Source organism: Cryptomeria japonica, unplaced genomic scaffold (assembly GCF_030272615.1).
Source record: "Cryptomeria japonica unplaced genomic scaffold, Sugi_1.0 HiC_scaffold_58, whole genome shotgun sequence".
Taxonomy (NCBI): Eukaryota; Viridiplantae; Streptophyta; class Pinopsida; order Cupressales; family Cupressaceae; genus Cryptomeria; species Cryptomeria japonica.
In genome coordinates, this window is record NW_026728880.1 from 545,001 (window position 1) to 560,000 (window position 15,000).

General features: G+C 59.7%; 1 non-coding gene across 1 annotated transcript; it reads right to left on the bottom strand.

Moving 5' to 3' along the window:
• Window positions 1–3,289: 3,289 nt before the first annotated feature.
• Window positions 3,290–3,408, bottom strand: LOC131863256 (5S ribosomal RNA). Its single transcript, XR_009362188.1, has one exon. It is a non-coding gene; the product is annotated as a 5S ribosomal RNA (ribosomal RNA).
• Between the last annotated feature and the right edge of the window lie 11,592 nt (window positions 3,409–15,000).

Genomic DNA, 15,000 nt, shown 5'->3' on the forward strand with positions numbered 1-15,000 from the left:
AGGGCGGGCTCAAGATGGCACCCGCGTTCCTTTTTTTTCACTATCTTTCAAAACGGAAATTTTAAAATCTCATTTTTTTTTGCCTTTTTCTGGAAATTAGTGAAGGCAGCGCATCAAAGGTGCGCACCTCGCTGCCCACCACGGTGCGCAACGCCGGTGGGCACCCGGGAGTGCTTCGAAGTGTGCTCCAAGGTGCTGCGTGCACGTTGTCGGAGCCCGGTTTGCCCCGGGTGCGCACCTCGCGTGCACCTTCGTCGGGGTGGGCACCTTGGCTGGGTTTGCCCCGGCTGCGCTCCGAAGCGGGGTTATTGGAGCGCCGCCTCTTTTTTTGTCGGAGCGTTTGGTGGGGTTTCTCGCATTGGCTCTTCCGAGGCCCGGTTGCCACCCTGGCGCGCACGAAGTCGGAAGTAGGGTTAATTGCCCGGGTGCGCACCTTTGCCAGGGTGGGCACCTTACCTGGGCTGCGCACCAGGGCGGGCTCAAGATGGCACGCGCGTTCCGTTTTTTTCACTATCTTTCAAAACGGAAATTTTAAAATCTCCTTTTTTTTTTGCCTTTTCTGGAAATTAGTGAAGGCAGCGCATCAAAGGTGCGCACCTCGCTGCCCACCTTGGTGTGCTCTGAGGTGCGCACCCGGGAGCGCTACGAAGTGTGCTCCAAGGTGCGGCGTGCACGTTGTCGGAGCCCGGTTTGCCCCGGGTGCGCACCTCGCCTGCACCTTGGCCGGGGTGGGCACCTTGGCTGGGTTTGCCCAGGGTGCGCTCCGAAGCGGGGTTACTGGAGCGCCCCCTCTTTTTTTGTCAGAGCGTTTGGTGGGGTTTCTCGCATTGGCTCTTCCCAGGCCCGGTTGTTGGGTGCGCTCCCACCCTGGCGCGCGCGAAGTTGGAAGTTGGGTTAATTGCCCGGGCGCGCACCTTCGCCAGGGTGGGCACCTTGGTGCGCACACCTTGGCTGGGCTGCGCACCAGGGCGGGCTCAAGATGGCACCAGCATTCCCTTTTTCTCACTATCTTTCAAAACGGAAATTTTAAAATCTCGTTTTTTTTTTGCCTTTTATGGAAATTAGTGAAGGCATCGCATCAAAGGTGCGCACCTCGCTGCCCACCTTGGTGTGCTCCGAGGTGCCCACCACGGTGCGCAACGCCGGTGCGAACCCGGGAGCGCCCCGATGTGTGCTCCAAGGTGCGGCGTGCACGAAGTCGGACCCCGGTTTGCCCCGGGTGCGCACCTCGCGTGCACCTTGGTGCGCACACCTTGGCTGGGTTGCGCGGCCTGGTGGGCACCATGGTGCGCACCAAGGAGCGCTCCGAAGTGTGCTCCAAGGTGCGGCGTGCACGAAGTCGGAGCCCGGTTTGCCCCGGGTACGCACCTCGCGTGCACCTTCGCCGGGGTGGGCACCTCGGCTGGGTTGCGCGCCCTGGTGCGCACCAAGGAGCGCTCCGAAGTGTGCTCCAAGGTGCGGCGTGCACGAAGTCGGAGCCCGGTTTGCCCCGGGTGCGCACCTTCGCCGCGGTGCGCACCATGGCGTGCACGAAGTCGGAGCCCGGTTTGCCCCGGGTGCGCACCTCGCGTGCACCTTCGGCGGGGTTGCGCGCCCTGGTGGGCACCATGGTGCGCACCAAGGAGCGCTCCGAAGTGTGCTCCAAGGTGCGGCGTGCACGAAGTCGGAGCCCGGTTTGCCCCGGGTGCGCACCTCGCGTGCACCTTCGGCGGGGTTGCGCGCCCTGGTGGGCACCATGGTGCGCACCAAGGAGCGCTCCGAAGTGTGCTCCAAGGTGCGGCGTGCACGAAGTCGGAGGCCGGTTTGCCCCGGGTGCGCACCTCGCGTGCACCTTCGCCGCAGTGGGCACCATGGCGTGCACGAAGTCGGAGCCCGGTTTGCCCCGGGTGCGCACCTCGCGTGCACCTTCGCCGGGGTGGGCACCTCGGCTGGGTTGCGCGCCCTGGTGCGCACCAAGGAGCGCTCCGAAGTGTGCTCCAAGGTGCGGCGTGCACGAAGTCGGAGCCCGGTTTGCCCCGGGTGCGCACCTCGCGTGCACCTTCGCCAGGGTGGGCACCTCGGTGCGCACACCTTCTCAATGTTTTCTTGCCTTTTCTGGAAATTGGTGAAGGCAGCGCATCAAAGGTGCGCACCTCGGTGTGCTCCGAGGTGCGAACCCGAGAGCGCTCCGAGGTGCCCACGAAGTCGAAAGTCGGGTTAATTGCATTGTTTTCCCCGGGTGCGCTCCGAGGTGCGCAACATCGGCGCGCACCAAGGAGGGCTCCGAAGTGTGCTCCAAGGTGCGCACGATGGCGTGCACCTCTGGTGCGCACGATTCGGAGCTCGGTTTGACCGGGGTGCGCACACCTTGGCTGGGTTGCGCACCTTTTGTGCGCTCCAAGGTGCGCACGAAGTCGGAGCTCGGTTTGCCCCGGGTGCGCACCTTCGCCAGGGTGCGCACCTTGATGCGCACGCCTTGGCTGGGCTGCGCACCTTGGTGGGCGCCATGGTGCGCACCTTTCGTGCGCTCCAAGGTGCGCACGAAGTCGGAGCTCGGTTTGCCCCGGGTGCGCACCTTGGTGGGCGCCATGGTGCACTCCGAGGTGCCCAAGATTGGTGCGCACCAAGGAGCGCTCCGAAGTGCGCTCCAAGGTGCGCGCGAAGTCGAAAGTTGGGTTAATTGTCCGGTTTGCCTCGGGTGCGCATTTTGCGTGCACCTTCGCCAGGGTGGGCGCCTTGGTGCGCACACCTTGGCTGGGCTGCGCACACCTTGGCACCCGCGTTTCCTTCATTTTAAATTTTTTTTTTTTACAATCTCTCAAGTGGGAAATTCTATAATCTCAACTTTTTTTGCCTTTTCAGGAAACTTTTGAATGGAGCGCATCATTGGTGCGCTCCGAAGTGTGCTCCAAAGCTCTCTCCAGCTGCGTGCACCTGCCCCGGCCGCGCACCCGGCCCCGCCCAGCTTCGCTCACCTGTCCCGGGCGTCTGGTGCGGAACCTTAGAGTAAGAAACATCACCGTGCACCTTGGCCAACGTGCGCGACTCGACCGAGCGCGCACTGGCCGAGGTGCACACCGATTTCACCTGGGTGCGCGCGCAGCACCTCGGGCGCACCGGGGTGCGCGCACAACGCCCGGGTTGCACCGTGGCCTGTGTGCTCGGGGCGCCTCGGGTGCGCGCTCGGTGTCGCCCCCGCGCGCGCGGTAGTGCGGGCAGCGCACCCCGGCCCGGCCCGGCCCCGACGAGAACGCAAACGGGCAAAAGGTTTATTCAAATAGCATTGCGACGCCCGGCGAAAAACTAAAAAAGGGTGCAACACCGGGACTTCCCGGGAGGTCACCCATCCCAGTACTACTCCGGCCCAAGCGCGCTTAACTGCGGAGTTCTGATGGGATCCGGTGCACTAACGCTGGTATGATCGCACCCGTTATGAGCTTGTCGCAGTGTGTACTTAGCAAACCGCGACCCACGTGCGAATCCACCCCGGCCACCCACCCCCGTCGAGGTGCACACCCTCCCTCGCGAAGTGCGCCCCGTTCGCCAAGTGTGAGCCCTGCCCGGGTGCGCGCACCTTGCTAGGGCGTCGGGTGTGCACCCGGCCCGGCCTACGTGCGTGCACCTGGAGGGGGCGTCGTGTGCGTGCAGTGTCCCGTCTGCAACGCGGTGCCCACACACCACCTCGGGCGCAACGACCTGCGCTCACATGTGGGCCGAGTGCACCTTGGTGCATGTTCGGGGCGCCTCGGGTGCACGCTCGATCTTGCCCCGGTGCACCAAGGCGCTCGGTTTGCCCCGGGTGCGCACTTGGTGCAAGGTGGGCACCCAAAATAGGGATCAAGCACCAAAACACAAGTTTCGGGATGCAAAATGGGACCCAAGGACCACAAATGCGTTCCAAGACCCATGATGGGTCCACGAGAACAAAAATGTGTTCCGAGACTTAATAAACAAATATTGGGTTTTAGGAGAAGAAACATGCTCTGATGCCCAAAACGAGAATCGACCCCGAAAAGGCCACAGGCCAAAAGTGGGATGCGAGACAAAAAAAAATGGGACCCGAGGACCAAAATTGGGTTCCCAGGTCGAAGACAGGGCAACCGGACAAGAAACGACCTCTAAGGCTCGAAATGAGTCCCGACGACTAAAACTTGACAAGAAGCACCCATCAGGCACCCAACTCGACACCCATGGGATGCCGACCCACCCGGGCTTCCACCTAGCACACCTTGGCACCCACCCACCCTCGCACCCAACCTCGCACCCAACTTAGCACCTTTGAACCCACATTGGCACTCACCCTGACCCTGGCACCTTGGAACCCACATTGGCACTCACCTTGACCCTGGCACCCACCTTTGCACTCACCTTGGGACCCACCCTGGCTCCCACCTCGGCACCCACCCAGACACCCACCTTGGTTCCTTGGCACCCACCTTGGATCCTTGGCACCCACCCCGACACCCACCTTGGCACGCAACTTGGCTACTTGCCACCCACCTTGGCTCCTTGACGCCCACCCCGACAACCACCCCGTGACCTACCCTGGCTAGGGTTGGTGCACACCCACCCTGGTGCCCACCTTGGCACCCACCCTATGACCCACCTTGGCACGCACCTTAGTACCCACCCCGTTACCCACCCTAGGACCCACCCCGTGACCCACCTTGGCCAGGGTGGGTGCACCCACCCTGGTGCCCACCTTGGCACCCACCCATCCTAGCACCCAGCCTGTGACCGGGCTTGGAACCCAACCTTGCACCCGCACCCGTCTTGGCCAGTGTGGGTGCGCACCCATCCTGGCACCCACGTTGTGACACACCCTTTAACCCACGCACCCTAGCACCCACGTTGGCACCCACCTTGGAACCCAACCTAGCAACTTGGCACCCACCCCGTGACCCACCTTGGCATCCACCATAGCAGTCGCCGACTTGGCACCCACCTCGGCACCCACCTTGACACTTGTGGACCCACCTTGCCACTCACCCTAGCATCGACCCATCCTAGCACCCACCCTGGCACCTTTGCACCCTAGCACTCACCCATCCTAGCACCTAACCTGTGACCCACCTTGACACTCACCCTCGCACCCACCTTGGAACCCAACCTAGCACCCACCCACCCTGACACCAACCCTAGCACCTACCCACCCTTGCACCCACCCTGTGACCCATCTTGGCACCCACCCATCCTACCACTCAACCTATCACCCACCTTCTCACCCACCTTGGCATCCACCTTAGCACCCACCCACACTGGCACCTTGGCACCCACCTCGGGCAAGGTGGGTGCACACCCACCCTGGCACCCAATTTAGAACCCACCGAGCATGTTACCCACCTTGGCACCCACATTGCAGCCCACCCTAGTACCCACCCTATGACCCACATTGGCATCCACACCCTAGCACCCAGGCACCTCGACACCCGCCTTGACACCCACCCTAGCACTGAACCTGTGACCCACCTTGGAACTCACCCTAGAACCCACCCACCCTGTGAACCACCTTGGCATCCACCTTAGCACCCACCCACCTTGGCACCCACTCTAGCACTCACCCATCCTAACACCCAACTTGTTACCCACCTTGGCACCCGCCCTCGCGTCCACCTTGAAACCCACCCTAGCACCCACCCACGCAGGAGCCCACCTTGGCACCCAACCTAACACCCACGCATCCTGGCACCCAACTTGTGACCCACCTTGGAACCCACCCTAGTACCCACCTTTGAACCCACTATATCACCAACCCACCTTGGCACCCACCCTATGACCCTCTTTGGAATCCACCCTAGCACGCACCCACCCTGGCACCCACCATGGAGCGCACCCTAGCACCCACCCACCTCGGCACGCACCTCAACACCCACCTTGGTGTGCGCACTGCGCCAACCTCTCAAAGACCCTATGTGGTGCGCTCCAAAGTGTACACCTTTGGTGCGCTCCAAGGTGCGCACCTTTGGTGCACACCGAGGTGCACACCAAAGTGTGCACCGAGGTGAGCACCAAAGTGCACTCCAGGGTGCACACCAAGGCGTGCACCTTTGGTGCGGTCAATGCAAACGAATTCGGAAGTTGGGGTCGATGTCCTAATCGCTGCTGCAGACTACACGTATGAGAATCGGACAAATAGCTTTATATAGGGGAGGTGTTGCGTTTGATGGGTCGACTCCCCTGGTTGTGTGCACTGCACCAACTTCAAAGACCCTGTCTTGTTTAAGAAGTCAAAAGTTGGGGTGGATGTCCTAATCATTGCTGCAGTCTACGCATGTATGAGAATCAGACAAATAGCTTATATAGGGGAGGTGTTGCATTCGGTGGGTTGACTCCCCTGGTTGTGCGCACTGCGCCAACCTCAAAGACCCCGCATAGCAGAAGAAGTCGGAAGTCGGATTTTGGTGAGCACCAAGGCGTGCACCTTTGGTGCGGTCAACGCAGACGAATTCAGAAGTTGGGGTGGATGTCCTAATCGTTGTTGCAGGCTACACATGTATGAGAATCAGACAAATAGCTTATATAGGGGAGGTGTTGGGTTTGATGGGTCAACTCCCTTGGTTGTGCGCATTACGCCAACCTCAAAGACCTTGTTTTCGTTAAGAAGTCAAAAGTTGGGGTCAATGTCCTAATGGCTCCTGCAGGCTACACATGTATGAGAATCGGACAAATAGCTTATATAGGGGAGGTGTTGGGTTTGATGGGTCGACTCCCCTGGTTGTGCGCATTACGTCAACCTCAAAGACCTTGTTTTCGTTAAGAAGTCAAAAGTTGGGGTCGATGTCCTAATTGCTCCTGTAGACTACACATGTATGAGAATCAGACAAATAGCTTATATAGGGGAGGTGTTGGGTTTGATGGGTTGACTCCCCTAGTTGTTCGCATTACACCAACCTCAAAGACCTTGTTTTCGTTTAGAAGCCGAAAGTTGGGGTCGATGTCCTAATTGCTCCTGCAGGCTACGCATGTATGAGAATCAGACAAATAGCTTATATAGGGGAGGTGTTGGGTTTGATGGGTCGACTCCCCTGGTTGTGCGCATTGCGCCAACCTCAAAGACCCTGCATTGCGGATGAAGTCGAAAGTCAGAGTTTGGTGTGCTACAAGGTGTGGTCGAAGGTGCTCACCTAGGTGTGCACCTTTGGAGCACAGGAAAAGTGCCCTCCAAAAGTGCGCACCTTTGGAGTGCACAAAAGTGCCCTCCAAAAGTGCGCACCTTTGGAGCGCAGAAAAGTGCCCTCCAAAAGTGCGCACCTTTGGAGCGCAGAAAAGTGCCCTCCAAAAAGTGCCCTCCAAAAGTGCGCACCTTTGGAGCGCAGAAAAGTGCCCTCCAAAAAGTGCCCTCCAAAAGTGCGCACCTTTGGAGCGCAGAAAAGTGCCCTCCAAAAAGTGCCCTCCAAAAGTGCGCACCTTTGGAGCGCAGAAAAGTGCCCTCCAAAAAGTGCCCTCCAAAAGTGCGCACCTTTGGAGCGCAGAAAAGTGCCCTCCAAAAAGTGCCCTCCAAAAGTGCGCACCTTTGGAGCGCAGAAAAGTGCCCTCCAAAAAGTGCCCTCCAAAAGTGCGCACCTTTGGAGCGCAGAAAAGTGCCCTCCAAAAAGTGCCCTCCAAAAGTGCGCACCTTTGGAGCGCAGAAAAGTGCCCTCCAAAAAGTGCCCTCCAAAAGTGCGCACCTTTGGAGCGCAGAAAAGTGCCCTCCAAAAGTGCGCACTTTTGGTGCGCACCAAGGCGCTGGTTCGGTCGTTGCAGGCGAGTTCGGAAGTTGGGGTCGATGTCCTGAGCGGAGGTGCAAACTACACAGGTGTCGGAATCGGACAAATAGCTTATATAGGGGAGGTGTATGCTTCGATGGGTCGACTCCCCAGGTTGAGCGCACCGCGCCAACCTCAAAGACCCTACGGTATGGATGAAGTCGGAAGTTGGGTCCGATGACCGATTCGATTAGTAGGTATGCTCATGAGGTCGGAATTTGGGTCCGATGACCTGCCATGTGCAGGAAGGCGAATGTTGACACTGTGCGTTGCAAGGTGCACACCAAGGCGCTGGTGCGGTCTTTTTAGTCGAGTTCGGAAGTTGGGGTCGATGTCCTGATCGGAGGTGCAAGCTACACAGGTGTGGGAATCGGACAAATAGCTTATATAGGGGAGGTGTATGCTTCGTTGGGTCGACTCCCCGGGTTGAGCGCACCGCGCCAACCTCAAAGACCCTACGGTATGGATGAAGTCGGAAGTTGGGTCCGATGACCGATTCGATATGTAGGCATACTCGCGAGGTCGGAATTTGGGTCCGATGACCTGCCACGTGCAGGAAGGCGAATGTTGGCACTGTGCGTTGCAAGGTGCGCACCAAGGCGCTGGTTCGGTCGTTGGAGGCGAGTTCGGAAGTTGGGGTCGATGTCTTGATCGGAGGTGCAAACTACACAGGTGTGGGAATCGGACAAATAGCTTATATAGGGGAGGTGTATGCTTCGTTGGGTCGACTCCCCGGGTTGAGCGCACCGCGCCAACCTCAAAGACCCTACGGTATGGATGAAGTCGGAAGTTGGGTCCGATGACCGATTCGATATGTAGGCATACTCGCGAGGTCGGAATTTGGGTCCGATGACCTGCCATGTGCAGGAAGGCGAATGTTGGGACTGTGCGTCGCAAGGTGCGCACCAAGGCGCTGGTGCCGTCGTTGCAGTCGAGTTCGGAAGTTGGGGTCGATGTCCTGGTCAGAGGTGCAAACTACACAGGTGTGGGAATCGGACAAATAGCTTATATAGGGGAGGTGTATGCTTCGATGGGTCGACTCCCTGGGTTGAGCGCACCGCGCCAACCTCAAAGACCCTACAGTATGGATGAAGTCGGAAGTTGGGTCCGATGACCGATTCGATACGTAGGCATATTGGCGAGGTCTGAATTTGTGTCCGATGACCTGCCATGCGCAGGAAGGCGGAATTTGGGTCCGATGACCGAGTTGATGGCGTGCCATGCGCAGAAAGGCGGAATTTGGGTCCGATGACCGAGTTGATGTTGATGGCCCGCCATGCACAGGAAGGCGGAATTTGGGTCCGATGATCGATTTGAAGGCGTGCCATACGCAAAAAGGCGGAGTTTGGGTCCGATGACCGAGTTGATATTGATGGCCCGCCATGCGCAGGAAGGCGGAATTTGGGTCCGATGACCTGACATACGCATGGAGTCCGACTCGGGGGCCGATGTTCGATTCGATGACTTGCATTGTGGGTAAAGTCGGAAGTTGTGGTCTTTGACCCGATTCGATGACCAGACTTCGGCTGCTTGAGAATCGGACAAATAACTTATATAGGGGAGGTAGTGTTCTCGAGCATCCTCCCCCCGTGCCCGTTTATGTCGATTGATGCTGGTGCTCGACTGGTTGGAGCGCTCGGATGCAAAAATCTTGCACCAGGATTTATCGATTGTGATGGACACGGCAAGTCTCCTGATTGCTATGCAGGAGCTCATCGTGAATCTCTATGCGGCCTTGGTATGGACTCGACCTGCGGAATGGTTCGGCAATGGTAGTCGCTCCAACACGTCCTTGCAATGGCCACAGAGGTGATTCGACTAGAGCTCCAGTCTAGCTTTTGGGTTGCTTGGCGGACTGGTATAGCCGCGATCGAGTTCCGGCCATGAACGTTTTAGATAGCTCTTGGGCTTTCTGGGACGGAAGTCGGAAGTTTGGGCTGTTGTCCGATTTGATGACCATTCTTCGGATGTGTGAGAATCGGACAAATAACTTATATAGGGGACTGTGTTGTCTCACGCAGCCCCCTCCGTGCCCCTCTATCTCGACCGATGTTGGTGCTTGAAAGGGTTGGGATCGCTCGGATTTATAAACGTGCACCACCATTTGTCGAGTGTGAGGGACGCGGCAGGTCTCCTAAATGCTATGCGGGCGCTCTCTGAGAATCTCTATCCGGCCTCGACACAGACTAGTCTTGCTGAATGGTTTGGCACTGGTAGTCGATCCAACACGTCGTTGTTGTGGCCGCCTAGGCGATTCGATTCGAGCCCCCGTCTAGCTTTTGGGTTGCTTGGCGGATTTTGCCCTATCCGCAAGTGAGCTCGGTCCCTAAACGTTCGAGAAACCCGATTGCTATGCGCCGACTCTCTTTCTTGCGAGCCTCCATCTAGCTTTTGGGTCTCTACGGAACGGAAGTCGGAATCTGGGACCGTTGTTTGATTCGACGAGGCAGACTACGGTTGTGCGAGAATCGGACAAATAACTTATATAGGGGAGGTGTTGACTGGAGCATTCTCCCCCGTGCCCCTCTAACTCGACCAATGCTGGCGCTCGAACGGTGGTAGCGCTCGGATTTTCATTGAGCGCCAGCATTGGTCGATTTAGAGGGGCATGCGAGATTCCCGAATGCTATGCGAGGGCTCTAACGGAAATGTCTATTGGTTTCGGTATGGATGCAATTGCGAGTGGTTCGGCAAAGGTAGTCGTTCCGATGCGTCCATGTCGTGGCCAAATCGATAATTCGATTTGAGCCCTCGTATAGCATTTGGGTCTCTCGATGTGATTCCGCATTCCAGTCCCTTTGGGCACTGCTTGAGCCGCATCCCAGGGGGTTCCCTTCCCAATAATCTGCCTCGCAACCCGATTGCTATGCGGTGAGGCTCCTCGGCCGCCTCGGAACTATCTGTGTATCAGACGCATCGCGGGATAAGGGGTTGGCAACGGTAGTCGCCCCAAGCGCGTCCGATGCTTGGACCATTCCGAGGCGGCCCTGAAGCCTCTTCCGTCTAGCCGTTGGGTCCTTCTCGCCGCATCCCTCGCCTCGCACCCCGATTGCTATGCGGTGAGGCTCCTCGGCCGCCTCGGAACTATCTGTGTATCGGACGCGTCGCGGGATAAGGGGTTGTCACTGGTAGTCGCCCCAAGCGCGTCCGATGCTTGGACCATTCCGAGGCGGCCCTGAAGCCTCTTCCGTCTAGCCGTTGGGTCCTTCTCGCCGCATCCCTCGCCTCGCACCCCGATTGCTATGCGGTGAGGCTCCTCGGCCGCCTCGGAACTATCTGTGTATCGGACGCGTCGCGGGATAAGGGGTTGTCATTGGTAGTCGCCCCAAGCGCGTCCGATGCTTGGACCATTCCGAGGCGGCCCTGAAGCCTCTTCCGTCTAGCCGTTGGGTCCTTCTCGCCGCATCCCTCGCCTCGCACCCCGATTGCTATGCGGTGAGGCTCCTCGGCCGCCTCGGAACTATCTGTGTATCGGACGCGTCGCGGGATAAGGGGTTGTCACTGGTAGTCGCCCCAAGCGCGTCCGATGCTTGGACCATTCCGAGGCGGCCCTGAAGCCTCTTCCGTCTAGCCGTTGGGTCCTTCTCGCCGCATCCCTCGCCTCGCACCCCGATTGCTATGCGGTGAGGCTCCTCGGCCGCCTCGGAACTATCTGTGTATCGGACGCGTCGCGGGATAAGGGGTTGTCACTGGTAGTCGCCCCAAGCGCGTTCGATGCTTGGACCATTCCGAGGCGGCCCTGAAGCCTCTTCCGTCTAGCCGTTGGGTCCTTCTCGCCGCATCCCTCGCCTCGCACCCCGATTGCTATGCGGTGAGGCTCCTCGGCCGCCTTGGAACTATCTGTGTATCGGACGCGTCGCGGGATAAGGGGTTGTCACTGGTAGTCGCCCCAAGCGCGTCCGATGCTTGGACCATTCCGAGGCGGACCCGAAGCCTCTTCCGTCTAGCCGTTGGGTCCTTCTCGCCGCATCCTTCGCCTCGCACCCCGATTGCTATGCGGTGAGGCTCCTCGGCCGCCTCGGAACTATCTGTGTATCGGACGCGTCGCGGGATAAGGGGTTGTCACTGGTAGTCGCCCCAAGCGCGTCCGATGCTTGGACCATTCCGAGGCGGACCCGAAGCCTCTTCCGTCTAGCCGTTGGGTCCTTCTCGCCGCATCCCTCGCCTCGCACCCCGATTGCTATGCGGTGAGGCTCCTCGGCCGCCTTGGAACTATCTGTGTATCGGACGCGTCGCGGGATAAGGGGTTGTCACTGGTAGTCGCCCCAAGCGCGTCCGATGCTTGGACCATTCCGAGGCGGACCCGAAGCCTCTTCCGTCTAGCCGTTGGGTCCTTCTCGCCGCATCCCTCGCCTCGCACCCCGATTGCTATGCGGTGAGGCTCCTCGGCCGCCTTGGAACTATCTGTGTATCGGACGCGTCGCGGGATAAGGGGTTGTCACTGGTAGTCGCCCCAAGCGCGTCCGATGCTTGGACCATTCCGAGGCGGACCCGAAGCCTCTTCCGTCTAGCCGTTGGGTCCTTCTCGCCGCATCCCTCGCCTCGCACCCCGATTGCTATGCAGTGAGGCTCCTCGGCCGCCTTGGAACTATCTGTGTATCGGACGCGTCGCGGGATAAGGGGTTGTCACTGGTAGTCGCCCCAAGCGCGTCCGATGCTTGGACCATTCCGAGGCGGCCCCGAAGCCTCTTCCGTCTAGCCGTTGGGTCCTTCTCGCCGCATCCCTCGCCTCGCACCCCGATTGCTATGCGGTGAGGCTCCTCGGCCGCCTTGGAACTATCTGTGTATCGGACGCGTCGCGGGATAAGGGGTTGTCACTGGTAGTCGCCCCAAGCGCGTCCGATGCTTGGACCATTCCGAGGCGGCCCCGAAGCCTCTTCCGTGTAGCCGTTGGGTCCTTCTCGCCGCATCCCTCGCCTCGCACCCCGATTGCTATGCGGTGAGGCTCCTCGGCCGCCTTGGAACTATCTGTGTATCGGACGCGTCGCGGGATAAGGGGTTGTCACTGGTAGTCGCCCCAAGCGCGTCCGATGCTTGGACCATTCCGAGGCGGACCTGAAGCCTCTTCCCTCTAGCCGTTGGGGCTTTCTCGCCGCATCCCTCGCCTCGCACCCTGATTGCTATGCTGTGAGGCTCCTCGGCCGCCTTGGAACTATCTGTGTATCGGACGCATCGCGGGATAAGGGGTTGGCAGTGGTAGTCGCCCCAAGCGCATCCGATGCTTGGACCATTCCGAGGCGGCCCTGCAGCCTCTTCCGTCTAGCCGTTGGGGCCATCTCGCCGCATCCCCCACCTCGCACCACGATTGCTATGCGGTGAGGCTCCTTGGCCGCCTCGGAACTATCTGTGTATCGGACGCATCGCGGGATAAGGGGTTGTCACTGGTAGTCGCCCCAAGCGCGTCCGATGCTTGGACTATTCCGAGGCGGCCCTGCAGCCTCTTCCGTCTAGCCGTTGGGGCCATCTCGCTGCATCCCCCACCTCCTCGGCCGCCTCGGAACTATCTGTGTATCGGACGCATCGCGGGATAAGGGGTTGGCAGTGGTAGTCGCCCCAAGCGCGTCCGATGCTTGGACTATTCCGAGGCAGCCCTGCAGCCTCTTCCGTCTAGCCTTTGGGGCCATCTCGCCGCATCCCTCGCCTCGCACCCCGATTGCTATGCGGTGAGGCTCCTCGGCCGCCTGGGAACTATCTTCGTATCGGACGCATCGCGGGATAAGGGGTTGTCACTGGTAGTCGCCCCAAGCGCGTCCGATGCTTGGACTATTCCGAGGCGGCCCTGTGGCCTCTTCCGTCTAGCCGTTGGGGCCATCTCGCCGCATCCCCCACCTCGCACCCCGATTGCTATGCGGTGAGGCTCTTCGGCCGCCTTGGAACTATCTTCGTATCGGACGCATCGCGGGATAAGGGGTTGTCACTGGTAGTGGCCCCAAGCGCGTCCGATGCTTGGACTATTCCGAGGCGGCCCTGCAGCCTCTTCCGTCTAGCCGTTGGGGCCATCTCGCCGCATCCCCCACCTCGCACCCCGATTGCTATGCGGTGAGGCTCCTCGGCCGCCTTGGAACTATCTTCGTATCGGACGCATCGCGGGATAAGGGGTTGTCACTGGTAGTCGCCCCAAGCGCGTCCGATGCTTGGACTATTCCGACGCGGCCCTGTGGCCTCTTCCGTCTAGCCGTTGGGGCCATCTCGCCGCATCCCCCACCTCGCACCCCGATTGCTATGCGGTGAGGCTCCTCGGCCGCCTTGGAACCATCTTCGTATCGGACGCATCGCGGGATAGGGGGCTGTCACTGGTAGTCGCCCCAAGCGTGTCCGATGCTTGGACCATTCCTAGGCGGCCCTGAAGCCTCTTCCGTCTAGCCGTTGGGGCCTTCCCGCCCCATCCCTCGCCTCGCACCCCCGATTGCTATGCGGTGAGGCTCCTCGGCCGCCTTGGAACCATCTGTGTATCGGACGCATCGCGGGATAAGGGGTTGGCACTGGCAGTCGCCCCAAGCGCGTCCGATGCTTGGACCATTCCGAGGTGGCCCTGAAGCCTCTTCCGTCTAGCCGTTGGGGCCTTCCCGCCCCATCCCTCGCCTCGCACCCCGATTGATATGCGGTGAGGCTCCTCGGCCGCCTTGGAACTATCTGTGTATCGGACGCATCGCGGGATAAGGGGTTGGCACTGGTAGTCGTCCCAATCGCATCCGATGCTTGGACCATTCCGAGGCGGCCCTGCAGCCTCTTCCGTTTAGCCGTCGGGGCCTTCCCGCCGCATCCCTCGCCTCGCATCCCGATTCCTATGCGGTGAGTCTTCTCGGCCGCCGCGGAACTATACCTGTTATTGCTACTGCATCCTTCGGCTGGTAACCTCCTCTGCCGCCTTGGAACGTTCTCTTTGTCGGACGCGTCGCGGGATAAGGGGTTGGCACTGGTAGTCGCCCCAAGCGCGCCCGATGCATAGACCGCTCCGAGTCGACCTTGCTTTCAGCCTCTCACATGCATAGACCTCTCTGAGTCGACCCTGCAGCCTCTCACGTTTAGCCTTTGGAATCTCGCCTCACAACATGATTGCTATCCTTGATGCATCCCTTGCCTCGAGCCCTGATTGCTTTCTTGGCTGCATCCCTCCTCTCCTCACAGCCCGGTTGTCATCACTGCTTCATCCGTCGCTTCATGCATTCTGGCTGCTGGGCCCTTCCCACCGCACACCTCGATTGCTATCTCTTCTGCATCACACACCCCGATTGCTATCTCTGCTACATCCCTCGGCTCTCACTTCTGCATCCTT